Genomic DNA, 11,341 nt, shown 5'->3' on the forward strand with positions numbered 1-11,341 from the left:
TCTCCTCCATACCTGCTTCATGCCCTGGAGGACGGGGCTGTGCCCCCCCCCCCCCCCCACCCTCTAGCAGATCATTACATGAAGGAACCTTTTAAAAACAAGCGCGTCCATGCTCACAGGTGTACACACGGGTGCTCACACACACAAACTACACTCTAAAAAGTAATTCATCAGGCCTTTTACCACCACTTGATTAAATCCATAGCTGCAACATAAAAATTCTAATTTATTGATTAAGATAGGTCTTCTAAGTTGCAAACTTAATTTTTTGGGTTGTGTTGAATTAATAATGTTGGTAATTACATTACATTAATTTTACATGTAATTTGAAATTAAATCCCAATGTTAGTGGGTTCAAAATAAAATTCAAGTTGTAATTACTTAAAGAAATTGAATAGATAACTTATTTTTTTTCTTCTGATTTCAAATTCCCTCCCCTACCGACTTAACTAGCGCGGGCAAATTCACACATGTTGGGTTGCATGGTGCAAGCTTTTGTAAAAGACATTTCAAGGTAAGTAACATTTCATTTACAAATAACAGTTCTACCAAAGCAAAGCATTTGTGCTAGTCACCTGTAGTGGATTTGTGTATGATGTGATGCTCATACAGATAAGGAAATACTTTGCACTACCACATGTAGCTAATGCTAGCCATTCTAAACTTTAGCACAGCAGAGGATAAGACTTATAAAGTTTCATTTGAGTCTTCAGCTTCAGCTAGAGAGTGCAACTGTGGCTAGGAAAAGCGTGGTTAAAGTTTTGCTACACAGTGCAATCTAATTTTGATCTTAGGCTAATAGGCTAATCTTGTTTTTCTTTTTACCAAAATTAGAAGCCTTTAAACTGTGAATAGTTTTGTCAGAGGGATAACCTAGAGGCTTCTTTTTTCCATCTGGCTCACCTATTTTATGTCTTTATAAAACTTGCATGACCTATACGTAATATTGCATTGTAAATGATTTTGGTTAGTATTGTGATACAGCTTAAAGTAAGTATTGTTCTTGATCTTAAGAGTTGTAGCTATCTTTGTTTTGTTTTTTGTTTTTTAAAAATCAGATTGTGTGAAATATTGTTAATGTCATTCCAATAGCATTATTCTGGCATAGGCTATGTGAATCTACTTAATATTAAGACTTTATGTAAGCAGTTAGTATAGTGTGATAATCTAGGGTCATTAGTGCTTTGTTAAGTTGGGACACATTTTTTACAAAATGGGCTGGGAGTGAACAATGTGTAAATTCAAAACCTCTGCAAAAACAGGGTTGCTAAAACATTAGAGATTACACCACGGTTATGGTGGGGAAGTCTCCCTGTCTTCACCAAGATTGTTTTTCTTCCCTCAAAACTTGGGGTAGCCTTAGATCACTTCTATCCTCTTTAAATAATGTATTAGAGCATTCATTAATGCAGTATAGCTAATAGTCTGCAAGGTTTAATTCTTCTGTTTGTGTCTGGTCTACAGATAAAGGAGGAGTTCAAGAGAATAACCACTGTAAGCCTTGAATGGCTACACTTGACAATTGCACCCCAAAACTGATGGATGTCATTTTATCAAGGGGAGGAGCTAAGGGAGTGAGAATCAGGCAGATCAAGGACATGCTTCTTGAGGTAGGACAACCATTTAGACTTTGGGTAGCTTTGAAATGCACTTTGTTGTCAGTCACCCATGTATTTTATACTCATATTTTATTTTTTCTTAAATAGCACAATACAATTGAAACACGCAGAGAAGTAGCCATCTGCTGCCTTATCACTTTCCTTGGAGAGAAGGACGAGGACCTTTTCATGGAGTTTGGTGTAAGTAATTCAGCATTGTGTGTGTGTGTGTGTGTGTGTGTGTGTGTGTGTGTGTGTGTGTGTGTGTGTGTGTGTTCCATTGATCATCTGAATTCATTAAGATTCAGTAAGTATAAAAGTCTAATCTATAATTCACTAACCTATTTTTTAAAATTTGCTTTACAAGGACACCGAAGAACTTAAGGCAGGTGATGAAAACTGCCATCATCAGTGACCGGTACACCCCTGGATCTAACCATAAGACTGCAACCATTGTGGTGGAGGAAACAAAAATCATGGAGGGCCAGAATTTCCCAAGGTGCTGTGTTTTGCTCATGGGCATAATATATGCTCTCAATCTGAGCTAATGCAAGGATCTGAAATATACTTTTGAAGTTGTTCAGAAGCTGTTCCTTGACCTTGATGGAACTATCATTATGTTAAAGATGTTGACTCTGTTTCAAATTGTTAGCTGTTTTGAATCCTGTATGTGTAAAATTGATCTTAAAGGTGTTTGCTGCATTGTGTAATAGAAAGATGCAAGATCTTGTAAAGTTTGTTAGGCATTGAAAGTTAACATTTACTGAACACTTGCATGGAAGTATTACTGCAACAAAATGTTTTCTAAGTAGATTTTTTTTTACCAATTGAACACATTTGTTTCTGTGGTGTTAAATACATAAAGGCATATTCTATAACTTGGCTGTGATGGCATAAATCTAAATTTCTGGTTTATTTTCACTTTTTAAATACAAAGTGTTGAAATGCCTACTGTTAAAAAATAAAAAAGTTATTTGATTAAAAAAATGTTGAATGAATTCCTTTCTTAAAAGCTATTACAATAAAAAAAGAGAGAAAGCTAAAATGATGATAATAATGATGAAAATCAGCAACTTAATATTTTAAGTAATGAACTTTAAAAAATTGTTTTTGTAATTGCTGTAATTGATTACATAACACTTAAAAATCATTTCAAATAATGTGGAAAAAGTAATTGGAGGAACATAATTTTTATGAGTAAACAACTTAAAAATATGTTTTTAAGCTACCAAATATTACGTAAATGGTAATTAAAATCACCTTTGATTATGGAGGATAATTTAATTCCCGTAACTCAATATAGTTTGTTGGTTCAATCTAATTTCAACATAAGTTATCATAACTCAAAAAGAGTAATGGAAACTGTTGCGTTAATTTTTTTTGTTGAGCTTAAACAATAGTTTTTAGAGTGTACACCCTTTTTGGCTCCTACCTCAAAGCACACTGTGCGCTGTCGATATTACGTGCTGCACAATAATGTTTAAATTTTAGTATTTACTGTTATATTCCCATATATCATTGTGATGTTGTTTATTGTATTGCTCTCGTTTTCTTCTGCTTGTTTTCTTTTTTCTTTCTCAACAGGTGATCCAGGTGATTAATATATGTATTTTTTTGTCTGCTTATTTAGTTGGTTTTTGGTTTTTTGCCCTTTATCCCCATCCCTCTTCTCCGCTGTTTTTTCCCCCGCTTCCTTTCTCCCCTTTCTTTTCCTCATTCAAGTCTGTCCCGTATCTAGCAAGTGAAAATAAAAAATAAATAAAATAAACAATAAAAGGTGAATCAAATAGACCATTACGGCAAGGCTGGGATGTCAATTTGGTAAAGTAAATCCGTTGGGCATCTCCACAATAATTCTGATGGCAAAAGAACCAAACGGGACAGGCAAAAACAAATAAATAAATAAAAAAAATAAAATAAAATAAAGCCCCTGACAGTTCTTCACCAGCAGGTTCTGTCAGATTCTGTCAGCCCAACAACACATTCACTGTGACCTCTGACCTTTATTGAGAGGGAGAAAAAGAAAATGAGGAAAATTGTAAATATGAGAGCAAAAAAATCTACATTACAGTGGATCAATAAACATCAGAGAAGTAAAGCAATCAAGCAGTCAAAGGAGAGATCAGATCTAAACAGGACGCTCAAGCTGAAAGTCAACCAGTGCCAACATGTTTTGTTTTGAAACAACAACAAACAACAAACTTCTCAGAAGTTTCTAAGAAAGGGGTGCATTCCACCCTGCATTCCAGACATGATGAGACAGGATTACAGGTGATGTGTGTGTCAGTTCTGATGAATGCTTCCTGCTTTTTCCTAACAATACACACACTCAGACACGCTACCTGTCAGTCAAAACTCTGGGTTTATAAACATGATTTTAAGAGTGTTTCTAACATAAATAATAAAGTCCATGAATAAATACGTGTCCTGTTCATAAGAGCGGCCTCAGTGTATAAATCTGACCTCCAGAGGGCCCCAAAGCTCCAGCTGTTTTTTTTGTGTAATGAGGTCATTTCTTTTAAGTGATTCACTTTTATTTACATATTAAACAGAGAAAAACCTGCAGCGAAGCTTCTGTTCATCCATCTAAGTCATGCATAATGTTCCTTATATCATTAAAATGTCTAAAACAAGTAAAATCACAGAATAAAATTTGGAAACTTTCCACTGATAAACAAAACTGCTGGTGGGTGTGGCTTTCTCTTTCTCGATTCTTGTAAAACAAAACTTAAGGCATAGCTTTCATTTTCCCTCTCTTTGAGTTTTATTTCATATTAACTGACAAAGATCAATAAAATCCCCAGACTCCCAAACAGCTTCCTTTAAACTCATTTGGTGATTTTTTACTCACAGACTTCACAGAGCCATCAAACAGAGGAAACATGAGAGCAGAAACTTTGCATGCACATTTGACATTCAAAGTTTCTCCTCTCGTTGCCACTGCTCTCAGGTTTCAGTCTCTAAGTAGCTAATGTTATAGCATTGATATGACTAAACTTCCTTTAACAGCAACAGCAGATTTCCCCCTTTACTGATTACAGAAGCTTTTACTTCCCTGTTCTGCTGAATGACAAGAACAAATATTTTTAAACTTACAGTATGATAAACTTCCCTCCTCTATCTTTGGTTTCGCTACTATTTAAAGAATCAAACCAGCTCTGATTACAACTAATCGACTGAAATCTGTGTTGTATTTGTACCTCATGGTTGCAGTTTGTAAATGAAAGTTCTCAGAGACACAGAAAACAGCAGACTCTGACACGTGAGACTGCTGGGAGTATTTGACCTTGAAGACATCAAACAGAAGCAGGTGACACCTTATACCCACAATGCTTGTCTTGTTATCCTCCTCCTCACCTTTAACGGCTCACAGCAGATGGTTGCCTGTCCCTTAATCGGACTCTAAGGTTTCTTTTTGCTAAAAGGGACTTTCCACCGATAAACAAAATGCTGGTGGGTGTGGCCTTCTCTCACACTTTCATTTCTTCTAAAACGAAGCTCAGTGCGTAATTTTCTTTTTCCCTCTTTTGGAATTTTATTTTTTATTACTTCAGAATAACTGATAATAACCAGTGAAATCCCCTGACTCCCAAACAGCTTCAGTTTAACTCATTTGTTTGTTTGATTTTTGCTCAGACTTCACAGAGCCATCACACTGAGGACAGAGTACAGCGATAACGTGAGAACAGAAACTTTGCACATTTGACATTCAAATCAGCCACAGCGCAGGGCCTGTTCTAAAAAAACATCTGTGTGCTGAGTCTGCTCTGGTGTCCGGTTTATGTCTGTGAATAGCTGCTGTTATAGCGCTGATATGACTCAGTTTCCTTTGACAGCAAAAGCAGATTTCCCCCCTTGATTACAGAAGCTTTTACTTCCCTGTTCTGACAGGAATAAAGTTTCAAACTTAAAACCCGAATGACCTTTAAATCTTTAGTGCAGCAGATTCTCTCTCTGTAGGAGCTGAGATCAGGTGGTTCCCAATGAGATTAGACCTGCATGAACATGATAATTGATCTTTTCATGTTCACTATCAAAGAAAAGAACCCAAGCATGAAAAAAAACTGACAAAAAAGTCCCAAAGGAATATAAACTAATAGCTTTCCCTTTATTTTAGCGGATAAAAAAATGATCAGTGTACAGAATTGGAATTCCACGTGAAAGACTAATACAAAGTGGTGTCCACGTGAGAAGTGAAACAAAAATCATACATGATTCCAAGCATTTTTTACAAATAAATGACTGCAAAGTGGGCTGTGCGTAATTATTCAGCCCCCTGAGTCAATACTTTGTAGAACCACCTTTTGCTGCCATTACAGCTGCCAGTCTTTTAGGGTCTGTCTCTACCAGCTTTGCACATCTAGAGACTGAAATCCTTGCCCATTCTTCAACCTTCTTAACCCCTCACACCTTTGTAAAAATGGTGTTTTCGTATCAAACAGTACACACAAGCCATCATCTACTAAGCACACAATGTGCCAACTGCACACTGATGGTATGAATACAAAACACATCTGGCTTTTGCTTTCTCTGTGTACAGATGTCAATTTGAGGTCACACCTTTGTCATAGTGTCATGTAAACATACAAGGATCCAAACGTCAAGTACTGGTGTTCATTCACACTCATCAAAACAAACACAAGTGTTTATTTCCAAGTATAGGATTATTTGCAATCGCCATAATGACTATATGGGTTACGTGGTCTGCAGTGAACATGCTTCCTCTGCCCCCTCCTCGTCTTCCTCTTGCTCCTCCTTGTCCTTGTCGTCCTCTTCATCCTACTTCTTCACCTCCACGTCCTCTTCCTCGGCCTCCTCTACTTCTCACTCTTTCTGCTCCCTCCATTGTACTCCGCACACACAGCTTACCTGTATTATAGTGCTTAGGCTGATTGCAAAGTGAACTAATTATCTAAGAAAGTTTTCTTATGTGAAAGTGTGCCAGACAGTTGGCAAATTAGTGTTAATGATAGCCATACATGTGTATACTTTTGCTAGGAGTGTGTTGGAAATGTGGAAATTGAGTGTTGTGCAGTGAATTGTGCCTACAGTTTTGCAAAGTGTGTGTTACGAAATTGCAAACTGAGTGCAAAGCAGTTTTTGTGCTTTTAGTTTTGCAAACTCAGTGAGTGGTTTTGCTATATGTCTGAATAGTTTTAGGAATTGTGCTACAGGAATCACAGTTTGGGTTTAAGCATTCAGAAAAAACTGTAAGCTTTAACTCCCTGTGATCCAGTTATTACAGTCAACTCTGCTCTTTGCATTTTTAAGTATATTTCAAGTCTTTCATCAGCAGCTGTGTTCTGACCACATGCCGACTTTAAGAGGAACAGTCTGCTTCTCATAAAACACAGAGAGACAAATTACAGGAAAGGAAAGAACCGGTCTAAACTGGAAACAGATCAGGGACGTGCAGAGGGGGTGGGGCTAGAGGGGCTTGAGCACCCGCCCCTTTCCTGATGAGTGCCCAAAGTGCCCTTTTGTTGAGGCAACTTTTAAATTTTAAAAAAAAAAAATTATGTGTGTGTGCGTGCGGAGTCCTGTCTGTGCCCCTCAACAATAATATTTAACTATTAATCACAGTTTTGCTAAATAAAAGGATCTGGCTTGCATCAGTCACATGATCACTATTAACCAATGATCGCCCTCGACGGCAGAACGCGCTGGTTACGAGCCGGGAACGAGCTCACAAAGAGCACGCGCATTTTTTGCGGTCCGGAGCTGTAGGAGAAACACAAGTTAACTCAGAGACACAGACTGATGCGACAAAACCAGTAAGTAGGTGTACAGCGCACACTGTAGTGTGCAGCACACAGGAGTATTAGCTTATTACGTACACGTTGGTAAGCTGTCTTGTTGCAACTGACGAACTGAAACAAACGAGCGTGCTGTGTGTGCAACAGCGCGACAAACATTACCTGTCCTTTTATTAACTGCACAAGTAGTGCTGGTCACAGCTGCTGGCTACCTGTGTAAGGCTGTCATGGGTCTGTAGCTCTGTCACCGTTTTAGGGAACATATTTAGTTTTAAAGTATTTAGAAACATATTTAGTTTTAAAGTAAGTTTCTGGGCATTTCCTGCCTTTCTGGTGGGATTATATTTCACTAAAAAACGATCTAATATGCAGGTCCACATAATAATTATTATAATTATAATATACCAGTATTAAAAAACACAAGCAGTATTTTAAAGAACATACATTAAGAAGCACATTATATTAGATTTATATTTTAAATAAGACAAAAGTTGGATTTTACAGCAGTAAAATGATTGTATCTCTACAGTTTAAAAATGTAATAAGCTTTGCCCTGCACAGAGTGGATAGTGAAACAAATGGAATCATCATAAATACATTATTTCATATTTATTACTTCCCCCTCCTCTTTGCTTTATTATTGTAGCTCTAGTAATAAATAATAATGTAAGGATTCTGGATCAGCACCATGATGCCCATAGTATATACAGTATTCTGAAGAAGGTCTAAAATGTCACTGTGTGTGCATGTGTGTGTTTTATGTATATGGATTATTTTAAATTATTACTCATGATATAACATTGTCCAGACATGGCTGGTAAGGACATGAGGAGGAAACAGCAGGAGCTGTGTGAGGCTACTAAAGGCAGTGCTATAACATTTTTCTGTCATCATTTTATTATAGATTAAGTGCAAGAGTTGTTAGGTGTGGATAATTAGATTATAGTTTATTGCAATAGCAAGTTGTGCCTTGTTCTCAGATAGACAGCAAGTGGAGAGTGATATATGAAATGATGGGAAGAAAGGAAGAAGAGAAGCAAAGAGTGATTCACAGGCAGAGCCGAGTTTATGTCACAGTTTTTTGTTGCCTTATGGTTCCAAGCGCTGTCACCAATCTTTGCATTTTGTTATTATCTCATGACACTTGTTTAATCAGCTACCATCTCTCCTGTGGACTTTTTAATGTCTACAGTCTCAGACCAACACAGCCCCGCCCTTCCCATATTAGATTCTTGATGAATGTGTGTTGTTGTTATTCAGCCTGGTTCAATGTGCCCCTTTTTAACTTTGAGCACCCGCCCCTTTAAACCTCTCTGCACGTCCCTGAAACAGATCACTGATAAAACTGATCTGATCACATTTCTAACATTCAGAATCTCAGGGAGAGATTATTAAAGACTTGAATCATGAATAGTATATAGCTTTATAGTCTAGAAAATATTTTGAAGATGACAGCAGGGATGATGTCTGTTCTCTGTAAAAAAATACTTCCTCATTTCAACAACAGTGGGGGAGGTGAAGCTGAACGGCAAACCACACAAACCACAACCTCCATTTTGTTCTCTGCTTACAGTCACAGGCTCAGGAGGAGCTGTGCAGGTTACATTTTAATGATTTGTTTTATATACTGCAGTTAAAGAGGCATACTACCCAGGTTTTTAATCGACCTTTACTGGAAGTAATAATCCTATGTTGTAAATGTGGGACTTTGTTCAATATATAATTTGTCTGAATCCTGGTTTATTCCATGTAAGTAAAAAAAAGAGGAAAAAAAGGTGTAACCTTTGCCCAAAATGTTTAAAATGACATCTAAAAAATTACACAAAAAGAAATATGAAACAATCTTTAAGGCTTCGGTGCTGCAGTTTTTGTCAGCATGTTTTCCACTTGGTGTTGCCTGGAGCTGAGCTCAGGTGATTTGTTTCTGTGTTTAAGGATCAGCAGTTTCCAGTAACACAAGAGCTGCACGAACATGACCGCTCCCAGCACCATTCAATACATGAATCATTTTAAAATAAAGAAATACAATGCAACAGAAGAAGAACAATGAAGTGATTACTTTAATCATTTATTTTTAGGAAAAAATCTCATTGGTGGCTCATACCTCATAAAGATATTATACATATATTGTAATAATAATGGATTGTGTCACGGCCCAGCGGCACGAGGGAACAGGGATGGACACAGGTGCAGAAACCAACCCGAAAGCGAGGTGACAGAGAACAAATGATTTATTTCCGCCCACAGGTAAACAAAGGTAAACCTAGGAGGTAGGAGGTAGGAGCCTAGGAGACGGCTGAACAGCGGAGGCAGCGGGGAGGTAGAAACAGGACTAGGTAGGGACCGGGGGCATTGGTTTCAGGTGGAGGGGACAGGTGGAGCGGAAAGCCCGGAAGCGGTCGAGGCGTGGGGAGGCAGGCAAGTGAGTGGTGGGCCGGCAGGCCACGTTGTGTCAGCAGCAGGCGGCCCAGGTCCAGGAGAGCAGGAGCGAGGGGGACGAGATCTCCACTCCGGGTGCTATCTCTGAGGACAAGAAAACAGGTGAGTCATCACACGGCGTCAGGACAAGGTTTATGATGCTCCACTGAACTAACATGGGGATAGCAGATACTCAGGCGATGAATGGTTGAGAGCGCAGGTCTGATATACTGCTGGCACGATTGTTCACAGGTGGTCAGCCAGGGAGGGGCAACCGAACTCCGCCTAAAGGAGGAGGAGCCGCTGTCGGAGACCTGCAGGTGCCCACCCAGACCATGACAGGATTGGATTTATATAGCGCTTTTCAAGGCACCCAAAGCGCTTTACAATGCCACTATTCATTCACTCTCACATTCACACACTGGTGGAGGCAGCTACAGTTGTAGCCACAGCTGCCCTGGGGCAGACTGACAGAAGCGAGGCTGCCATATCACGCCATCGGCCCCTCTGGCCAACACCAGTAGGCGGTAGGGTAAAGTGTCTTGCCCAAGGACACAATGACCAGGACAGAGAGCCCAGGGATCGAACCGGCGACCTTCCGGTTACAGATACGCTTCCCAACCCCCTGAGCCATGGTCGCTCCATGTACATATATTGTACATAAAGATATTTAAATGGTGACCTTGTCTCTAGTTTCTTTCTCTATTATCATACCTGTTAATATAACGCATGGAAATTTGAACATTATGTGTTGTTACAGAGGAAGTCCTCCATCCTGTAATACAAGCTTAATTCTAAACTTTCTGAACTGGTGCAGGGTGTAGACTCAGGCTTGAATAATGCTTATAAATGCTGAATGTCAGCACTGAGAAGCTGGGATAGCAGCAAGAGCAAGCAACCTAAAAAAAGCTCTGTAACATTTCAAACAGGCTGCATTTCAACTGGAGGCTGGTATGAATCCTGACTCTTGTGTTGTTTATGTTTTCTGTAGATCAAAATGCCAATAACAGCAGATTCAAGAAGCACAGTGAAAACTGTCAGACCAACTGCAGGTCCAACAGAACCACTCCCCCCCTTCCCCATCCTCCTTCTTCCCTCCATCCTCTGTGTCTCCTCCTGTCTGACCTGCAGGTGAGAAACAGGTGTGAGGTGTCAGCTGTCAGGTAGGTGATGAGTGAAGAACAGAACAGAATCCATTTCCTCTTCAAACTGCTGTCAGACATTATCTACTGCACTCTGATCACATCACTCAGACCAGCTGCTTTCTACAAAGTCTCATCAACAACATCTTTAGAAACAAACATCAACAAGCAGGAAGCAGCTTCACCTCTGATCACACACACACTCAACTCTACTCACTCACCTGGAGGATCAACAACACTCAGTTGGATGATGTGGATGGGGTCAACGCCTCTCTTTCTGCTGTTTGTGAGGACATGACACTCATATGTTCCAGTGTCATTAATTTTAACATCATGCAAAAGCAAAGTCAGATTTCCATCCTTTATCTCCATATGTTCTTAAAAGGTGGATTCTGACTGTCTTGTTTAAACTGTTCATTCTGGTACA

The 11,341-nt window shown here is 39.0% G+C and overlaps 2 long non-coding RNA genes across 2 annotated transcripts; both read left to right on the forward strand.

Annotated features, from left to right (window-relative positions):
* The first annotated feature begins 1,437 nt into the window (after positions 1-1,437).
* Positions 1,438-2,564, forward strand: LOC147334350 (uncharacterized). The gene is made up of 3 exons (XR_015126071.1): positions 1,438-1,610; positions 1,707-1,799; positions 1,966-2,564. It is a non-coding gene; the product is annotated as an uncharacterized LOC147334350 (long non-coding RNA).
* Positions 2,565-9,734: 7,170 nt separating this feature from the next.
* On the forward strand, positions 9,735-10,918 carry LOC147334351 (uncharacterized). The gene is made up of 3 exons (XR_015126082.1): positions 9,735-9,895; positions 10,025-10,092; positions 10,764-10,918. It is a non-coding gene; the product is annotated as an uncharacterized LOC147334351 (long non-coding RNA).
* The last annotated feature ends 423 nt before the right edge of the window (positions 10,919-11,341 follow it).

This window comes from Aulonocara sp. 'chitande type north' Nkhata Bay, linkage group LG3 (assembly GCF_057382095.1).
Source record: "Aulonocara sp. 'chitande type north' Nkhata Bay isolate Kocher_YH1m ecotype deep benthic linkage group LG3, A_spYH_male_GT1.1, whole genome shotgun sequence".
Taxonomy (NCBI): domain Eukaryota; kingdom Metazoa; phylum Chordata; class Actinopteri; order Cichliformes; family Cichlidae; genus Aulonocara; species Aulonocara sp. 'chitande type north' Nkhata Bay.